The sequence below is a fragment of the Coptis chinensis genome, chromosome 6 (genome assembly GCF_015680905.1).
Source record: "Coptis chinensis isolate HL-2020 chromosome 6, ASM1568090v1, whole genome shotgun sequence".
NCBI lineage: Eukaryota > Viridiplantae > Streptophyta > Magnoliopsida > Ranunculales > Ranunculaceae > Coptis > Coptis chinensis.
The window spans coordinates 55418592-55441031 of record NC_141461.1 but is presented as its reverse complement, the minus strand read 5'-3'; positions in this window follow the sequence as shown (position 1 = coordinate 55441031).

The window sequence follows — 22440 nt, the reverse complement described above, 5'->3', positions numbered from 1 at the left end:
GACTGATGAGGGAGGTCGGGTGGGGCTTCCAAAGCTTGGTTGAGGCGCTAATGGCGGTGGTGAACCAGTGTTGGGGCTGAATTTAGGTCGTTTCTTTTGGTTGAGTGATGATGGGTTGATGTTTGGTTGAAGTGGGATAGTGTAGGGTGTGGGTTGTCGATTAGAGCTTGGTGGAAGCCTCATTAGTGGCGGCGATAAACTCTCGATCTAGTTTTGGGTTGAGATGTGAAGTTAAAAATTAGAGTTTTCGGTTTTGTTAAAGTTATAGGGGTTTGTGCAAGGGTTAAAACCGCTAGGTTGGATTAGGTGGCGATTGGAATCTGGGTGGTGGCGGATTTTGGGTGGTTGTTGGTGGAGGGATGATGAAACAATAATTTCAATTTCGGTTTGGGCCTTGGGCCAAAACCTTAAGTTTTTGTTTTGGGCGGTTTAGTTTTGGTTGGCCGACCTTTGTTTTGTTTTAGATTGTTGGGCGAAATTTCAAGGTTTGGTTTGGGCCAAATTCTATTAGTGGCTTGGCGAGAAATTTCGATGGTGGTTGGCGAAATTTCAGTTTTAGTTTTATGTGGGCTGAAATCTAATTTAAGTGGTTGGGCCCTTTTTCTATTTGTTTTGAAATCTTTGGACCGGTTTTAATTAAGTCTAGTTTGGGCCCGGTTTAATTTAAGTTTTGGGACCGCCTAATATTAGTCTATGGCCCATTTCATTTGTATTTTTTGGACCGAACCACTTAACTGTTTTTGAGCCCGTATCTAATATTGCTTGGGACCAGTCCATTGGACTTAAAATAGATCTATTTGGGTCTTTCACTGTTTAGACTTTCGGGTTTTAAGGTTTGGGCTTGGCCAGTTGGGTCCGAACTATGACCTTGGTTATGAGCTCATGAGCCATGCACCTTTCTTTAGCCTTTAACCATGAACCATGATGACTCGAACCCGAACACGTCGAACGTAAAACGGTTTGACTTTGACCATGATATGTTGAGTTTGACTTTGACCTTTGACCTTTGACCATGACATGTTGACTTTGACTAGGACAGTTTGACTTTGACCGTTGACCGTTGACTTTGACCATGCCATGTTGACTTTGACCTTTGACCATGGCATGTTGACTTTGACTTTGACCATGACATGTTGAGTTTTACCTTTGACCGTTGACTTTAACCATGACATGTTGACTTTGACCTTTGACCGTCGACCGTTGACTTTGACATTTGACCGTTTGACTTTGACCGTTGACTGTGAATGTTGACTTTTCTAGTTTTTCACATATTGGACTATATGGATAAATATAGAAATAAAATGTTGTCGATATTATATAACTTGGTTTGTCATTATCTAATTTAGATTTGACGTGAGTAGTGTGTAAAGCATATATATATATTGGGCTTTGATTGGGGACTGTGGACTGTTTATTTGTGATACGTTTTATGTGTATATTATATGGACACATATAATAATAAAATCTTTGGAAGCTAAGATATATGTGGTTGTCAATATCTAAGAAAGATTTGACCTTGATGTTGTGTATTTTTGACACGTGACGATATTGAGATGTTAGGAGATATTATATTCCTAATACGTTATAATAAAAATGTATGCGATACGTTGAAGCATTGTGACATAATATAATATGTTGAGATAGTTATATTACTGCAATATCATGGAAAAATGTATATACACTCCATTATTTTATATGTGAGATGCTAATATAGTATTGGTGAATATTTGCCCACGGGAGTGTGGTGTAGTGCAATAATATATTGGCACGTGAAAGAATGAAAATGGTTATGAGGTAACTGAGATATTTCTATGTATTGTGGCTTAGTGCAATAAGGTAATTGACCTGCACGTGGTATATTAGAAATGCTTATGAGTCATAAACGTATGACACCTGAATAAATTACGTAACGAAAATCCTAGAACCTGACTACCACAACTCATGAGATTTGCCTTGTGTGGGCTTATGTGATATGATTGACCCATGTGTTGGGTGTATATATAAGATGTGATTGACCCATGTGTTGGGCAATCGTAGCCGAATAGTGGCTTGATTATTCCGTTCGCAAAATAGAACGATGATGCGCAATATTTTATGCCGAATAGTGGCAGTGCTTACATAGATTTGGCTTCCGTGTGAGGATTTACCTGGTGTGCGGCATCCCGCCATGGTGGTTACGCACGGAGTGGCTCATTATGTAAGGGAGGCATGTGGATGTACATGTTCGGGTTGGCTTCGCGATTGTGGTAGCCAGAAACTAGGTAAGACATAGATACGACGCGATTTTTAGGGACACGCAAAGAAAACCTTAATTAATATAATTATGGTAATATATTTGTTAATGATGTATCTGTAGATAGATGATTATATATAGTTTTGCAGAAGGGTGGGTCAAATTAATTACTTGGGCAGAGACGACCCACTCTGTGATTGAGCAGGAATGAGGTAACGATATATAATACGCTTGTTTGGTTATTTGTTTAGTTTAACCTAAAGCCTCGATGGAGGAACTACATGCCTTATTTATTATGTGTATAGTTTGTTGTTGTTAAGTTAGTGGGAACTTAAAAGCCTCGATGGAGGAACTACCTGCCTTTAATTATTATTCTTAAGGATATTGTATTTGTCGTTGAAAGTTAAAGCTGCTCGGTGGAGGAACTAACCGCCTTGTGGATTGTGTATATATATGTATAAGTATATTTGTATTTTAGGGCTACTCACACCAAAGATTGTTTATAATCTTGACCCGATTTGCATGTTTGTTTATCGGGTGTGTTCATTAAATGAACATAGTTGATAAGTCTTGACAGTTTAGTGTTGAAGATGATCGGTTCTTTGCTTGTGGTTTTAGATTAGCGTTGCATCTCGGGATAAGTTTTGTTTTCCCTTGAGGTGATATAGATTTTCAGTTGAGATAAGGTTATTTGCATTTTCATTTGTAAATTGTTTTTGGTAATGAAGATGACTGTTGTTTAAGTTAAAAATTTTATTGGTTTTTATTATCCGCATATTTTAAAACTGTTTATGGGTTTTTGGGAGTGGAGAGTGCGTCACACCTCGGAAATTGAAGAGTCGGGGACAAATAATGTTTTTCCGAATTCTGTCGAAAATTCGGGGTGTGACAGTTTGGTATCAGAGCATTTGGTTAGCTTAGACTAGGGTGAGTCTAGGTGATTCTCGGATCGTGGTTATGGGTAGTGTTTAAGGAGTATTATTTTCAAAACTATTTCCGCTAGTTGATTTATTTTTACAAATAAAATGAAAGAGATATAGAAACAAAGAGAGTCAATATTTTTCTTGATTTGTTTGTACGTGTAATGTGTATATTTATATTAGTTACTCTTGTGGAGTGCATATGAAATGCTTTTATTTTTCCTTATCATATGAGGAGTGGTTATATGTGTAATATGTTAATTATTAATGGATTTGATCAAGATGATGCATGTGTGCTGTTACAATGTTGTTTTATTGTTTGTGTTCATTTTCACATGGATTATAGATTAAGTGCGATAACATGTCTGTGAACGTTGTATTTGAGTGTTATGTTATTATTCAATAAATAATGAGATATTTTGATCTATATTGAATGAGTTGTATTATCTGATGGTTTTGTGACGTACTGAGTAAGGAACTAATTGCCTCAGTGTTGGAGGAACTATCTCACCACTCGCATTACTTTAATGGATGAATAGTATTTTAAAGTATAAGAGATTAATCTGTTAGAGGTGATTAGTTAGAAATAGATTGAATATAATAATAAAATATACGTGTATTCTTTTTGAGATGTGTATACCTGTGTATACACGTGTATTCTTTGAGAGCGTGTATACTTATGCATACACGCAGTATTCTTTTGAGATGTGTATACTTGGCGATACACGTGTGTTCTTTGAGAAGTGTATACTATGCATACACGCAGTATTCTTTTGAGAGGTGTATACTTGCGTATACACATTTTTATATTATTGTATATAGGTGAACTACTACCGTGCGTATATGATTGATTAATATCGTTAAATTAGTTTCACATGATTTTTGCATATCCGAGCATTTATTCTTACTTGTTTTGTTTCAGTCTATATGATTTTGATACATGGATATGAAAAATTATTTTTGGATCCGTGTTACATTTGATCCAGTTGCAAGCATGAATTAGGATTCAAGGGTTGTTTTAAATTTAATATTTATGATAGCATGACTAAAGTAAATATAGAGTTTTATTATAGTATCAATGACATGAGTGACTTTTGTTTCAAGTGTGTTAGGACACTAATTTTCTTTTATGCATGATATGAAAGACTCCATAATGTTTTATGCATGGATGAACTTATCCTGTATTATTGATTAGTTACGTAGGATATTATTTTTTCGTAGAGTTTGCTACGTGTCAAGAAATTGCATGCTAAAAAGATATGATATATTTGTCTTGTGTTTAAGTGACAGTAATAATTTGTTTTAATATAGACAGTTAAACTGTAATAGGTTTGTAATGGCATGAGGACGTATATTCTGGAATTAATTAAAATAATTAATACCAATGTTATCTTGTTTAAGTCTAACCTTTGTACATTCTTGTATAGGTTCTAAGTTAATAACCAACGTTTTGTTCGTATAGCTTTACTTTCGAATCTCGGGACGAGATTCTTTTGAGATGTGTATAGCTGTAACGCCCGTATTTTTTAAATACGTATTTTTCTATTTTATTAATTAATTAAATTATTTATTTTCAAAATTCGTCGGATTGGACTCGGGATACGTGGGCCCGGTTTTGGGCCCGAAGTCGGTGTTAGGCTTGGTTTTGGACCCAAGTATATAAACACTTTTTCTAGAAAATAGGGTTCATAAAAATAATAATATATATTAAAATGGAGGCGAGAGAAGCCGGTTTGTTGAGTCGTTGGGCCGAACGAATCGGGCTAGGAGGATTCGTCCGAATCGCTTCATCTGTGAGTAGCTATTTGGCTATTTCAATTCATTTGTAGTTTACATACATCGGGCGATATCTTGTTTAGTTTTTCTATCTTTGTTTATTATCCCGTTGTATTGGAATTAAAATTGCTATTTGAGTTATTAAATTTTATTAAATTTCGATTTTGTATTAAACCGTCGAAATCGGGTCGATTTGGGAAAAACCGCTTCGAACTCATCCAAGGTGTTAATGGCGGCGCCGAGAACTTCGCCAGAAATTTTTGTGTGGACTGTTATCGAGGGTTGTTGGTTGATTGAATGAAGTTAGGTGGCTGTGGTGGAGTGTTGGACGACCCAGGGGTCGGGTAAGGGCTTCCAAAGCTTGGTTGAGGCGCTAATGGCGGGGCGAACCGGTGTTAGGCATTGAATTTAGGTCGCTTTTGGTTGAGTGATGATGGGTTGATGTTTGGTTGAAGTGGGATAGTGTAGGGTGTGTGGGGTCGACGATTAGAGCTTGGTGGAAGCTCATTAATGGCGGCGAAAACTCTCGAATCTAGTTTTGGGTTGAGATGTGAAGTTAAGAATTAGAGTTTTCGGTTTTGTTAAAGTTATAGGGGTTTGTGCAAGGGTTAAAACCGCTAGGTTGGATTGGGTGGCCGATTGGAATCTGGTGGTGGCCGGATTTTGGGTGGCTGTTGGTGGAGGGGATGATGAACAGTAATTTCAATTTCGGTTTGGGCCTTGGGCCAAAAACCTTAAGTTTTTGTTTTGGGCCGGTTTAGTTTTGGTTGGGCCGACCTTTGTTTTGTTTTAGATTGTTGGGCCGAAATTTCAAGGTTTGGTTTGGGCCAAATTCTATTAGTGGCTTGGCCGAAATTTCGATGGTGGTTGGCCGAAATTTCAGTTTTAGTTTTATGTGGGCTGAAATCTAATTTAAGTGGTTGGGCCCTTTTTATTTGTTTTGAAATCTTTGGACCGTTTAATTAAGTCTAGTTTGGGCCCGCTTTAATTTAAGTTTTGGGACCGCCTCTAATATTAGTCTATGGCCCATTTCATTTGTATTTTTGGACCCAACCACTTAACTGTTTTTGAGCCCGTATCTAATATTGCTTGGGACCATCCATTGGACTTAAAATAGATCTATTTGGGTCTTTCACCGCTTTAGACTTTCGGGTTTTAAGGTTTGGGCTTGGCGGTCCTAACTATGACCTTGGTTATGAGCTCATGAGCCATGCACCTTTGCCTTTAGCTATGAACCATGGCTATGACCCTGAACCTGTCGAACACAGAAACGACAGTTTGACTTTGACCATGATATGTTGAGTTTGACTTTGACCTTTGACCTTTGACCATGACATGTTGACTTTGACTAGGACAGTTTGACTTTGACCGTTGACCGTTGACTTTGACCATGCCATGTTGACTTTGACCTTTGACCATGGCATGTTGACTTTGACTTTGACCATGACATGTTGAGTTTTACCTTTGACCGTTGACTTTAACCATGACATGTTGACTTTGACCTTTGACCGTCGACCGTTGACTTTGACATTTGACCGTTTGACTTTGACCGTTGACTGTGAATGTTGACTTTTCTAGTTTTTCACATATTGGACTATATGGATAAATATAGAAATAAAATGTTGTCGATATTATATAACTTGGTTTGTCATTATCTAATTTAGATTTGACGTGAGTAGTGTGTAAAGCATATATATATATTGGGCTTTGATTGTGGACTGTGGACTGTTTATTTGTGATACGTTTTATGTGTATATTATATGGACACATATAATAATAAAATGCTGTGGAAGCTAGTATATATGTGGTTGTCAATATCTAAGAAAGATTTGACCTTGATGTTATGTATTTTTGACACGTGACGATATTGAGATGTTAGGAGATATTATATTCCTAATACGTTATAATAAAAATGTATGCGATACGTTGAAGCATTGTGACATAATATAATATGTTGAGATAGTTATATTACTGCAATATCATGGAAAAATGTATATACACTCCATTATTTTATATGTGAGATGCTAATATAGTATTGGTGAATATTTGCCCACGGGAGTGTGGTGTAGTGCAATAATATATTGGCACGTGAAAGAATGAAAATGGTTATGAGGTAACTGAGATATTTCTATGTATTGTGGCTTAGTGCAATAAGGTAATTGACCTGCACGTGGTATAGTAGAAATGCTTATGAGTCATAAACGTATGACACCTGAATAAATTACGTAACGAAAATCCTAGAACCCTGACTACCACAACTCATGAGATTTGCCTTGTGTGGGCTTATGTGATATGATTGACCCATGTGTTGGGTATATATAAGATGTGATTGACCCATGTGTTGGGCAATCGTGAGCGAATAGTGGCTTGATTATTCCGTTAAGCAAAATAGAACGATGATGCGCAATATTTTATGCCGATAGTGGCGGTCTTACATAGATTTGGCTTCCGTGTGAGGATTTACGGTGTGCGGCATCCCGCCAGGGTGGTTACGCATCGAGTGGCTCATTATGTAAGGGAGGCATGTGGATGTACATGTTCGGCGCTGGGTTTCGCGATTGTGGTAGCCGCCAGGAAACTAGGTAAGACATAGATACGACGTGATTTTAGGGACACGCAAAGAAAACCTTAATTAATATAATTATGGTAATATATTTGTTAATGATGTATCCGTAGATAGATGATTATATATAGTTTTGCGAAGGTGGGTCAAATTAATTACTTGGAGACGACCCACTCTGTGATTGAAAGCGGGAATGAGGCACGATATAATACGTTTGTTTGGTTATTTGTTTAGTTTAACCTAAAATACCGATGGAGGAACTACATGCCTTATTTATTATGTGTATAGTTTGTTGTGTGGTTAGTGGGAACTTAAAGCCTCGATGGAGGAACTACCCGCCTTTAATTATTATTCTTAAGGATATTGTATTTGTCGTTGAAAGTTAAAAGCGCCTCGGTGGAGGAACTAACTGCCTTGTGGATTGTGTATATATATGTATAAGTATATTTGTATTTTAGGGCTACTCACACCAAAGATTGTTTATAATGCTTTGACCGATTTGCATGTTTGCTTATCGGGTGTGTTCATTAAATGAACATAGTTGATAAGTCTTGACAGGTTTAGTGTTGAAGATGATCGGTTGCTGCTTGTGGTTTGCGTTAGCGTTGCATCTCAGGATAAGTTTTGTTTTCCTCGGTGATATAGATTTTCAGTTGAGATAAGGTTATTTGCATTTTCATTTGTAAATTGTTTTTGGTAATGAAGATGACTGTTGTTTAAGTTAAAAATTTTATTGGTTTTTATTATCCGCATATTTTAAAACTGTTTATGGGTTTTTGGGAGTGGAGAGTGCGTCACACCTCGGAAATTGAAGAGTCGGGGCCAAATAATGTTTTTCCGAATTCTGTCGAAAATTCGGGGTGTGACAAAAACCATATCTTATCATTTGCCTTTTCAGTATATTACTAATACATAAATAATTAAAAAAATATTACTAGTATATAAACCTGATTTTGAAGGACCCTATTGTTTCCAGACTTGTCAACATGAAGTGGCACAAATGCATCTTCAGGTGGTAAATCTGGTTGTGTCCCCACCTTTCTAGTCTATGTTCTCATAATTGCATCGTATAGATGAAAAGTTGGAATAATTAACAAAATTTATAAAGAAAATTAGAGTATGCAAATTATTATAAAATAGAACTAACCTTTGTTTGATTGCGGTGTAGGTTGAGTGCTTCTTTTCTTCCTAGTACTTTAAACACAACTCTTTTTTCTCTTGTTAGTTCGACCTTTCGACTTCTTACGAACAGGGTCTCTCATAGTGATATAGGCTAAGGGTTATTTAAAGCTCTCTCTCTAACTGTATTTCCACAATTTCGAGAGCTGATTTGTTTATGCCTACTCATATTAGGACTAGGAGTGGACTCTATTCTCCTCCTCATTTGTTAAAGTTCTTCTTTGCCTTGCACACTTGATGGCCACAGCTATAGTAAGATGAGAAAGGTTACTATATATATCTTGCTGTAAAAAATGGATCCAAATATACTATAATTGGTTCTCCATGAGCATCAAACACCTCCCCTTTCGTAGCATCTTTTGACCACCTCTTCAAATTGTACTGTGACAGTAAGCTTTTCACATTCACCTCACGAAGCACTTTAAGAGCATGTGGACATAATATCCCATCAAATTCAAACTTTTTCAACTGCATATTATGGTGTTATCTGAAAGAACATAAGTAACCTTCCGTTCTCGACCTCGTACAAAAGAGGAAATGGTGTACGATTTACTAGTGTCATCAGCTACATCAAGAACTAGCCTCAGATCAACAATTTTTAGGCACTCCTGTTGAAATTCTTCAATTTTTTTTCCTAGTATATACTTTTGAAGCTTCACGTTCGATTTCCCATCCAGGATGAACATTAGGTATTGTTTGCATTGTCCTATTTTCTTCATTTAGTTCATCATCATTTCAATTTTCCATTTCCTTCTTGTACTGATCTACTACCTCCCGTAATATTAAGTCCTTCGTAAAAAAATCTCTTCAAATAATGGTTCACACTTTCACTTCTTTGGGTAGTTGTCATTCCAGCACAAAGTGTTTGATAAGAGCCCAAAACTGTAGTTTTAACCCCTTAATAATCATACTGTTAGACCAATTATGTGAATAATAAGTAAGAGTTAATACTGATTACGTGTTTTTATGCATTTCGGGCTTCAAAGTCCATTATGCTAAAAATGTGCCACTTTAGCGAGATAAAGGAGCAAAAGTCGCAGAACTTCGAATGCCATATCTTTGGACTCGGACCTCGATTGAGGCCTACCTTATCTCAAAACGACCGGCTCGGAAAGAGCTTTGCAATGGTCCAAGCCTTGACCCAATCAGAGGAGCAGAAGTGGACGAAAAGTCTGTGGAAGCTAACTGCAGCTGAAGAGGCCTTTTTGGATCGAAAGAATGGGTTTTGGGCCCCGATTCTCCGCCCAACCCATGGCTCCAAGCCCATGCACGAATTTTGGATCTGATGTATAAAAACAAAAGCTTAGCTCTTTGTTAATGGTAGCTAGTTAGACCTAAATTAAGATATAGAATTCTAGATCTAGTTTAATTAATTAAATTAAGTTTTAGTTCCATTTAAATTCTTGTTTTATATTAAATCTCTGAATCATTGTTCTTGATTGATTAGTTAAATAAAGTAGTATTTTTATCAAGTTCGAATTTGTCATTTCCATTTTAGATCTAAATTCAATTCTTGTCATTGTTTTATTCCAAACCATTAAATTAGATTCATTATTGCTAAATTAAGTAATTCTCAATTTCTCACATTATGTTTAGTTTAGATTCAATGGTAAATGTTAGATTGATGACTCAAGGCTAAACCTCCATTAGAGGGGTTGATGAAGCCTTGATGAAACCTTAGTTGTTTAGTATAGAAACGTTGTAGCATCTATTCCACTCTAGAAGGTCGTTTAGCCATGAGAATGGGTGGGCGAACCTCACATGCTAGTTAGTACTTGGTAGAAATGCCATGAACACTAGGGATTAGACTTCGAATTCTTGCCGTGGAAAACGTAAGAATCGAGATACCACAATCTGTACTAGGTCATTAAGTTGGATTCGAGGTGGATTCGATTCCCCTCTAATTCCTTTATCTAGAGTCAAACAATAGTATTTCCATAGCATTTGTAGTTAATTTCTAGTAATCATCTTAATTAAGTATCGTATTATAATATTTCGTAAAGCTCTCATTGACTTAAGAGCGACTAGTTAGACTTAGAAAACAATCCATGCTAGAGAACTAGGAGTGGAACGAACTTCGTACTCCATTTAGTGCAATTCGCATTGAGAGTAGAAGCTTTGATAATTGACACGTAAAAGAATAAGTTTAGTTTACTTACGTTGTGAATTAATAGTTCATTTCGTAGGTAAACTACTCATTTTACATTTATCAAATGGCGCCGCTGCCATCTTAGTTGCACTTTAGCATTGTTTTCATAATATAATTAGTTATTTTTAAGTCCCATTTCACCCACCCACCCTTGTTTGATTCATACCGTGGTTGCCGCTTTCAGTTTTGGAAAAATTCCAAAGAAAATGCACTGAAGGCCACGCTTAAAAGAGAGCGCGACCAGCTATCTTCTTGGACTTCGCTTACGACCGAAGGCCAGCTTCAAAGAGAGAGCGACCCGCTTATCTTATCGACCTCGACTTTGCCCTTGAAGCCCACTAAGATAGAAGATACCCCTCCTCGAAATTCCGTGATTTCCACGCTTTGATTTAAACTTCGAATTGTCAAGTTTTTCAGTGTTCTAATCTCTTATTACACTGAACACGCGTACACAAGACGCTATTCATAAGCGAAGCAAGGACGCTATCAGGTATTCCTTTCTTCCATACCTCGCATTTTCCAGTTTAGAGGTTTTATACTAGTATATCGAATTGTTTGGAGTGTTGCATGTTAGTTAAGCTCAACTTAGTCTTGCATGAGATTAAGGTCTGGTCGAACAAAAACAACAAACGTAATTACACCACAACAAACAAGTCTATCTAGTACACCACCCACGACACCTCTAACTACTATCACACACACCATACCTGACATAATGGCTGAAGAAAGAGAGACTCCTCTCTCCGACTTCTACAAAGCTTTGAGCGATAGCCCTAAGTCTTGCATCGTTCTAGCAGACCCAACGGGGATTTTCAATCCCCCAAACATATTTAATCTGTTACCCGCTTTTCATGGGTTAGACCATGAAAACCCTATCAAATATTACGCGCGTAGGATTGAACAAGTCCTTATAACATTCCACCATCCTACGGGTTGGTACGAACAGATTAAACTAAGGGTATTTCCTTTCACATTAGTTTATAAGGCGGCGTCTTGGTTAACGCTTCAAGCCCCTTAATTACGGGCTCGTGGGCTAAACTTGTTCAAATTGTTTATGGAACATTTTACCCACCCCTAAAGACGGATGAAATGCTTTCCAAGATTCATTTCTTCCGTGAACCCTCATGAATCATTTTCTCGAGGCATGGAATCGCTTCACCGATCTCCTTATAGAGTGTCCACACCATAACCTAGCAAAAGACACGTTAGTTCGTTGCCTTTTCAAAGGACTTCAACATCACCATAAAGAAGTCCTTGACATAATGACCGGGGTAGTTTCCTAAGTAAAGGAGCCACGGAGGCTTACAAATTTTTAGAAGACCAAACTAAACGGAATAATAATTGGGGAGTGATGATATCCCCGCCCGGCTAGTTCTTCTTCAACAAGAAGGCCGCCGGGTATGTTTGAGAATAAAACCGATCCAACTTAAAAATTTACTCGAATCTCTAACTAAAAAGTGGAGGCTATTTCGCTCAACAAAAAAGCCTATCCCCGTCATGAATGTAAACTCCAACCCATGTACTTTCTGTTTGAGTCCGTGAGCACCCCGACAATTATTGTCCTCTAGCTTATGAACAACAACCACCGTAACAAGATAATGTTTACTCTATTAATAACTATCCTATTCCTAACGCCTGAGAGAAAGATCCCAACTTCAGGTTGAGAAATAATCAACAAGTAACACCTCCGTGGTACAATAATCAAAACGTTAGGCAAGCAAACAATTATAACCAAGCTCCACCTAGGCAAGGACAAGGACAAAGGTCAAGGAATTATAATAATTATAACAACCAAGCCGCAACCACGACAAGGTCAAGCACAAAGTCAGAATAATTATAATAATTATAATACCAATAGAGGTATCGTTCGGTTAATAATAATAACTATCACAACCCACCCATAAATAATCAACGAGATAGTTCCAAATGCACCACACCACTACTACTACACCTACACAACCGGATCAGATCGACGCCTTTATACAGTGTTACCCAACAACTTTTCCAATCAATGACTAAATCAAACGAACGATCTTACAATCAATAAATCGGGGCATACAACAGTTAGCCCAAGAGAAAGCCCAACCAAAAGGCGCGTTTCCGTGTCAAGCTATACCAAACCCTAAAACAAAGAAACACACGCCTTTGAGGTAAACGGTAATTCTAGTACGGAAACTACAATCGTAGGTGACCTAAATGCCATCACCACTCTCCGCTTCGGAAGAGTGGTTGATAACAAAGTAATCTGCTCCTATAGTTACCCCATCAAGATTCTCTACACCGATATCGAACTAGATACCGAAATAGAAACCGAGGAGCCTACCATGGTAGAGGTACCCGGTTAAACCACAACCAAAGAAACCGAAAGCCAAGGTTACACAAAGTTAGTAGAGCCATATAAAATATAGAGAAACCACCACCGCCCTCAAAAATTAGCCATGCTAACTAGGGATACAAACTTTGAGGAAATTAGGAACGCTTTTCAAGAATCTAACGATAAACCTCCTTTTCTCGAAGCTATTAAAAGCTTCCTAACCACGCTTAAGTTTCTTAAAGAATTGTGCACTACTAGGCGAAAGACAAACATACCCAAAGACGCTTTTTAACCGAAACAGTTCCCAACTTTATCCTAAAAATAATGGAATTGTTAAGTACAAGGACCCCGGTCGCCCCATCAAAATGCACCTTAGGAGATTCCCACACGACGGCCGACCGCTTTATTAGACTCGGGCGAAAGTGTTAACTTACTCCCCGTGATACTTATATAAACAAATAGGTCTACAGAAATGCAACCTACAAAAATAACGCTGCAATTAGCGGACGTGTCAATTAAGTATCCTAAAGGTGTAGTAGAAAACGTGTTTGGTTAAGGTTCGATTTCTACTATCCTCGCTGATTTTGTTATCCTCGATACGAAGTCGCTAATGACTCGCACCCGATCATCTTAGGGCGCCCGCTTCTTGGCAACCGCCAATGCTCTTATAAATTGTCGCGATGGAAAGATGTCCTTATCTTTTGGCCATCTTTCTCGTCGAGGTAAACGTTTTAAAATGATGAAACAATTACCGATTCATCTATAGATGGGGAGGTTAGCATGATTGAGAGTTTAGCTCAAGATTATTTTAACAACACGCTTCCTGAAAACAATATGTACAAATTCCTTTCTTTGGGAACTTCGTGATTTTGTAAATGACTCCTACTTAGAGGAAGTCAACACCATCCTAGAGTCCACACCAATTGTAGACCCGTCCGGTTGCTCCATACACTGATTATGAAGACTTGCTACCCGAAAGCGTGGTATTCATTATGCAAAATGAGGACCCGGACGAAATATCTATTGATTTTCCACCCACCCCGTGCTTAAACCTCTTCCCCGAATTAAAATATATATTAACTTGATCCGGATGGTAGTCATCCGTAATTATATCTTCTTTGTTATCTAAAGATGAAGAGACATCTTTAATAAGGGTGATTAGGGAACATCGGTCTCAAGGATTGGTTGGTCCTTAGCTGACATTAAGGGCATCGACCTAATGTCTCCGCACTCATCGTGATACATTTGGGGATAACGCCAAGACTTTCTCGCGAACCTCGGCGTCGCTTGAACCCCTGCCATGAAAGAGGTGGTTAGGGAAGAAGTCTTGCGACATCGGATGCGGGTATTATATACCCAATCTCCGATAGCGAATGGGTAAGTCCCATTCATGTAGTTCCTAAGAAGTCGGAATTACCATGGTACGTAACGGGAAGGGTGACTATGTTGTCACTCAAGGTCCTATGAAATGGAGAATCAGTATTGATTACTGACGCGTTTAAATGCTATGACACGAAAGGATCACTTTCCCTTACCATTTATAGATCGATGCTAGAACGCCTAGGTTGGTCATGCCTTTTATTGTTTCCTGGATGGCTACTCCGCTATTTTCAGATTATTATTGATATTGATGACCAAGAAAAGATAACTTTCACATGTCCCTTCGAACATATGCCTATAAACGAATGCCTTTTGGCCTTTGTAATGCTCCCGAACCTTCCAAATGTGTATGCTTCATATATTTAGTGACATGGTAGAGCTTTATGGAAGTTTTCATGGATGATTTTTCTATCTATGGAGACTCCTTCACGCACTCGCTTGTCTAACCCGTCTAAGGTTTTGACACGGTGTGAAGAAAAGAGCCTCGCTTTTAAATTGGGAAAAGTGTCATTTCATGGTCAAAAAGGGCATAGTACTAGGTCATATTGTATCTAGTGATGGCATCGGCGTAGATAAAGCCAAACTAGATAAGATAGCTTAATTCTACCTAAACCACGGATCCGTCCGGGAGATTAGAGCCTTTCTAGGCCATGCAGGGGTTTTATAGGCGCTTCATCAAGGATTTTTCGAAAATAGCTAGGCCTTTAACTAACCTCCTTTTGAAAGATGTCATCTTTGATTTTAATTTTAATCGTAAAACGTGCTTTTGAAACCTTAAAAGCCGCCCTAACCATCGCACCTATTATACACAGCCTCCCGATTGGTCTAAACCATTCGAACTCATGTGTGATGCTAGTGACTATGCGGTTAGTCTTGGTGCCGCTTAGGACGTAAAATAGATAATAAGTCCACTCACCATTTATTATGCTAGTAAAACATTAAACGACGCCAACGGAATTATACAACTACTGAAAAAGAATTCTTAGTCGCATTTATGCTCTAGATAAGTTTCGGCCCTTTATTTGGTTGGTTCTAAAACTTTAGTTTACACGACCATGCAGCCCTTTAGGTACCTTCTTGCAAAGAAGGATGCTAAGCGCAGATTAATCCGATGGATTCTTCTCCCCGCAAGAGTTCACATTAGAAATAAAAGACAAAAAGAGGGTCGAAAACGAAGTTGCCGCATTACCACTTATCTAGACTTACAAATGACGATAGTAGTGATTCTCCGAGTCCATACCGACTCTTTTCCCCGATGAGCATCCAGATGCTATTTTTCATCACCATGGTATGCGGACATCGTGAAATTATTTAGCGGCTGATGTTATGCCTCATAATTGGTCAAGAAATGAACGTAAGAAGTTCTTGGCCGTAGTCAAGTTATACTATTGGGATGAGCCCTACCTTTTAAGTATTGTCGCGGATCGATTATTCGCCGCAGCATTCCCCCAATGGGAATATAATGAAGTCCTATCGTTTTGCCATGACAAAGAGTGGTGGCCACTTTAGCGGAATGAAAACAGCCGCTAAAGTTCTTCAATGTGGATTTTATTGGCCTACCCTTTTAAGGATGCCCAAGTGCATTGCAAGACGGTATTCGTTGCCAACAACTTGGGCTTAATCACGGCGTAATATGATGCCTTTAAATCCAATCTTGATAGTAGAAATTTTTGATGTTTGGGGTATTGATTTCATGGGCCCCTTCCTATTTCCCCACGGTTATATTTATATCCTAGTTGCCGTGGACTACGGTCTAAAATGGATAGAGGCCCTAGCTTGTCGTAGCAATGACCATAAGACCGTTGTATTTTTATTAAAGAATATATTTTCAGGTTTGGTTTGGCATTCCTAAAGCCATCATTAGTGATGGTGGAACACATTTTGCAACAGAGTTGTGGCATCCCTAGTTAAAAAGTATGGAGTTACACACATAAAATAGCAACTCCTTATCATCCACAAACTAGCCGGACAAGTAGAAGTTTCTAATAGGGAAATCAAAAAGATTTTAGAAACAACAAGAAACCCCGATAGGAAAGACTGGTCGGCGCCTATCGGATGCCTTATGGGCATATAGAACTGCTTTCAAAACTCCTATAGGTATGTCTCCCTTTAGACTTGTATTTGGGAAACCATGTCATTTGCCCGTCAATTAGAGCACCGTGCTCGTGGGCTATAAAAAGCCTTAACTTCAATATTGATGAGGAGGGGTGTCAAACGCAGTTACAATTAAATGAGCTTGAAGAAATCCGCAGCAATTCTTACGATCTCGCGAAGGATTATAAAGCCAACATGAAACGTGTTCATGATAAGCATATCCTCGCGAAAGAGTTTGTGGTCGGACAAAAGGTTTTGCTTTACAACTCCCGCCTACATATTTTCCCAGTGGAAACTAAAACCCGTTGGTCCGGTCCTTTTCGTTATTGAAGTCACCCTTTACGGGCAATTACCTTGGTAAATCCCAATGACAACAAGTATCTTTCAAGTTAATGGTCAACGGTTAAAACATTTTCACGAACTTTTTGTCCCCCCCGATGTGGAGGAAGTCCTTTTACAGACCCACTGCTTTATGAGGATCGACCTTGTCATTTGGTGTACTTACTTTCATTTCCATATACCGATAAGTACACCATTCAGGTAACCGGCCCTCCTTATGGAGTGTGTGGTCTGTAAGTACCGGATCCTAAGTCCACAGTTCACATAATTCACGCTTTCCACTTTCGATGTTTTTCTCGATTTTTTGAGTCATGTTCCTCTATGGAGTGAATTATGTATTTATTGTTTTTCGTGTTTTCTTATAGTAAACAAATAAAAATAAATTAAAATTCATAAAAATCATAGACATAGCAATCCAACAAGTCTTGGGAATCGACTTTAAACGACCCGCTGTAAACAAATTTTGTGGTTAAAAATTTGTTTGGGGTGGGAAATCAGTCTTTCCATCCGGATTGCTCGAACTTTCTAGTTGTGTTGTTTAGGTCCATTAGTATAGTTCATTTGGGTCGACGTTACCAAATTTAGTGTTCATTCGTTCGCATAACTTACGTCATGCACGCACTACGAGGCGTTTTCCACTATCTTATTCGTCACCCCCGGTTGGAATCGAGTGTTTTATGGATCATTGGATTGGAAATTCTCTCCTGATCATTTCCATATCTCATTCGCAAGAATCGGACCGATAACGAAGCGGGAAATCTAGTTTGAAATTGCGCTAAAAATCGACAAAAGTCGAAAAATACGAATTGGGCTTGGGCCGACTCAAGGCCACACTAGAGCAGCTACTTTCCAAAACCAAGTCGCGACCTTCATCTTCTCCAGCCGCTTGAAACAAAATTAAATCCAAACCCTACCAACCTAAAAATAAAAAAAAAATAATAATAAATAATAGAATATATCCAAATAGAAACACCACCCACCACATAAATAGAAACTCAACACCAATCTTCCACAATCTCCAACCGATCCCACCATCAAAACCACCAACCAATTCAAGTTTTCATACCCACCGTCGCAACCTACCATAACCACAACCTGTTGGTTTAGTTAGAGTTCATCAAACCACCCGCATCCACCACCATCTACAAAACCCAAATCAAGAAATAACTTAAATGGCGAAACGACGAGAATTCTGCTGAAAAACGCTTTGCTTCCGATAGGTTTAGCGCCATTTTATGACGCTGGAGATGTTTAAGCGAAATTGAACGGATTGTGGTATTCGACGAGGATTTCTACCACTATGATTTGGTGGAACAGTTTTATAAGAAACGAAGTGGAGGGAAATAGGATTTTCATTAGGATAGCAGAAACGGAGGGAAGTTACGAGACGGTTGTTGGTCGAGCTATTAGGAATCACCCCGTAAACCAACCTAGATATTTACCAAACAGAAGCCCAAGATATCTGCAGCCTCCCGTTTTGATGAAAGATACGGTCATAAAGGGGTGAATACAATACGATATCTCATTCGCGTTAAGCTCGCCAGACCACGAGAACTAAATCAACCGGTCCGTCGCCGCTGGATTGGTAAGAACGCCCCTGAAAAGACAAAGTCGCCGACATCGGACTTCGTCCGCGACGTTCTCTGAATTTGCAAACGAAGGAGTATAATTTCTGCATCCTTGATTTAATTTTGAATGTGATTAGAGGGATGGAAAGAGCCCGGCGCTCTTCCCCGTATTGATCACTAAGATTATGCTCTCATTTAGAGCCGCCGCTAGATCTGTTCCTATTAAGATCAAATTGCCCTCTAATGCGAAAGTATTTATAAGGAATGCATTCAAAAGACTTGGCCGTTGTCCGCCCAGAGACGAAGTTGAGTCGGATGATGAAAAAGAAGATATGACATGGTTGGTTGACGATAATTTTGATAGTCATACTTCTAATTTAGAACGAATGATAATGCTTTAGCAGACCGGTTTCGCGATCGCGGTTATCGATCTGTGAAGATATTAGACATAGACAGATTGTACTTCGAAATAAGCAAACGGACCTTCGCATCGGACGACGGTTGAAATGCTCGTAAAGGGTCGGGATGATATCTTGTCTAACATGGAGGTTATCCATTAATAACCACCAAGCCCAAGATGCCGTACTCAAGACCGAGATGGAAGCACAAATATTTGTTCAGGATAGAGATGCTCTGGACGCGATGCCACTCGTGGATGAGTCCGTCTCACCGAAGTCCGAGAGGCATGAGCGTCGTCGCCGCAGCCGATGGCTCGCCATTCGACACCACGAGCCGCTCCATCTCGGGGACCATCTTCTTCACACACGCCTAGGTGTGCACCATCATCGATTATGTCCTTTAATTATTGTTTTTTTATTGTTTTGTTAGTGGAATTTTATTTCAGTAGTTAGATTTGAGTATTAAGTTGTTTGTTTTAGATTGCTTGGATTTCATATTATTTTAATATAATTTATTTTGATTATCTTTCATTATAGTTGTCTTGGAGTAAAAGTTGAAAATTAGGCCGATACCGCATATCTATGATTTTTGTAGCGGTAGCATGATATGTAGGAGAGTTTAGAAGTTACTATTCTAAACCAAGTTTAAAAGATACCGGGGTTGTTAGGAAATCAAAGACATGGTTAGTTCCGTTTTGGGTTTGGCGGTTTCCTATTCCTAAATTGCCTTAAAAACAATTTGGCAACTTGCCGATTCGCTTTGGAAATCCGGAACCTATTTAAACTTCCATCATACTACACTCACAACCCACACTACACCCCACAATCATCTTTCACTTTTCACTCCAGCCCTTTTTCTAGTTTTTTCTTGTTTTTTTTTTAGAAACTCACTTTCTGCACCTAATCTGGAAGGCCGCCGCATCAAGCAGAATCGACTTCGCCTCATTTTTTTCAGTAAATCGAAAATTTCACTAGAAGCGCCCAGCTTCAAAGTAGAGCGACCAGCTAAAACACTGTAATTTCAAAAACCAAAGAGCACGACTTCGCTCTATCTAATGAAGCGCCAGCGCCCTTTTAGTAAACACAGGAATTTTAGATTTTCTCGAGGTTCTTCCGTGTTTTCGCAGCTATTCTACAAAGTAGTGTTGAGATGACACCACCTATAGTCATTCCCTGAACAGTCTTTTGAAGACTTGATGGGAACCTATACCTATGGAGCATCGTTCACGAAATGGATCTTGCGATTAGGATGGCGACATCTTCGGATGCGAAAGAACCTCATATAGAAGAGGAGGATGACGAGTAAATGCTGGGGGTGCGGGTAAGTTTTAGTTAAGTTAGTATCCGCTTATGTCCCAAGCAATTTAATTCTGTAACCCCATAATGGGTGGAACTCTTATAGTGTTCGTCGGTTTTTTCTTTCCTATATTAGTGCGTTCTCTAACATTGTTTTGCGATGTTTCGAATTTCCGCGTTTCAATGGTATTTTTCCTACCCTCTTTATTTAAACGCTTTGAGGACAAAGCATGCTTTTTGTTTGGGGGCATAGAAACACGTGTAATTAAGACATCCTGTTAGGATATAGATATGTATAATATGCACTTGTTTTCTATTTAAAATTTCAAAAATTCAAAAATATAAATAAAAAGTATGCTATACACTTAGGAATATTGGTATTGTTTTCTTTCTCCATGCTTTTAACAATCTAGAAGTCTCAATGTAATGTCGTTGCATCGTAATAATTGTTAGAAACTTAGGTTAATATGTAGGTAATAATCTTTGCATCTATCTATAAATTTATTACATGAGTATCTATGATTGTTAGCGATAAGTTTCTCAAATCTAGGCTAGAGTACTTATTCTACAAATCCTGTGAGAATATAGCCTAAAGCCTTATATGAGCGAAACATTTGAGAAATGACACAAGGGAGAAGTAAAATCCGGATAGAGAAATCACACGTCCACTTGCTTGATCACTAAACCATATCCTAAGCGAGAATTTAGGCCGCTCTTTGGATCGATATAGCCAGAAATTCAAACCTATGAATTACTTTCCGCTAGTCGCCACTCTGAGCCCCTTCTTTAGCCTTCCATAAACCACAATTCCTTTACCCTGTTACAAAAACAAAACAAAATAAAAAATCAACCTACCCAATTTAGAATAAGTCTGAGAATAGAATGAGGAAGAAAGAAGAAGAGAAAAACCTGTGTAAACAAAAATTAGTTAGTTGCTTCAGAAAATAAAGAAAAGAAGTTTCCATCCAAAGAAAAAAAAAAAAAAAAAAAAAAAAAAAAAAAAAAAAAAAAAAAAAAAAAAAAAAAATAAAATAAAAAAACTCCAAAAAATAGAATAAAAGGGGAGTCAAAGGCCAAAGAAAAGAAAAATATGGCTAAGGATGGAAACAAAGTGTAGAAGCAAAAAGTAATTAACAAGGGTTTCTCTAAGTTACATAATATGAAGACTCTATTATCTCGGACTTGTCCTTTTGAATATCCATTTCCTTCCTTCTTAAACTATCTCCTAATCCCCTTGAACACCTAATAAAGACCTCTAGCTCAATTAGGAATAGGTTAGTGTGATAGTAAGTGGCGATGTGTTTGATCGACCCCGCTTCCTTTGTTGTCATTGAGATTGTAAGGTAAAAGTGTGCCCACCGCACACCGGAGAGTAGCTAAACTTGAGTGGAAAAAATCAGAGTGGTTTTGTCTTGACATTTATGTGAGGACCTACTTAAGGACGCTATTCCAAGTTTTCAAACGGACCTGCTATTACATTTCATAGTAGTACTCATTGTTATATGTTTATTTTAGATGATTGATTATTATGCATATATTAACTTAGGTTTTTTTACTGTCATTCTTATGTAATTGCTAGTGAGATGTATAGATAGTTGAGACATGAAGGAGAAAACAATAGTTTTATTTCTTAGTCGTTGTAGTATAGATGAAGTTTGTGAGTACCTTCATCGAAAACTCTCACGAGGTTATAACTTCGTCCACTAGGGAATTCCTAGTGGTTTAAGGCCTTGTTGCATATGGTCAATGCAATCGCACTCAAACGAAAACGAGATTAGGTAGAACTCCATTTTTGGTCACTTATTCTAATTTCTCATATTTGCTTGAGGACAAGCAAAATGTTTGTTTGGGGTGGTTTGATAAGAGCCCAAAACTGTAGTTTTAACCCCTTAATAATCATACTTGTTAGACCAATTATATGAATAATAAGTAAGAGTTAATACTGACACGTGTTTTTATGCATTTCGGGCTTCAAAGTCCATTATGCTTGAAAATGTGCCACTTTAGCGAGATAAAGGAGCAAAAGTCAGCAGAACTTCCGAATGCCATATCTTTGGACTCAGACCTCGGATTGAGGCCTACCTTATGTCAAAACGACCGGCTCGGAAAGAGCTTTGCAATGGTCCAAGATTTGACCCAATCAGAGGAGCAGAAGTGGACGAAAAGTCTGTGGAAGCTAACTGCAGCTGAAGAGGCCTTTTTGGACTGAAAGAATTGGGTTTTGGGCCTGA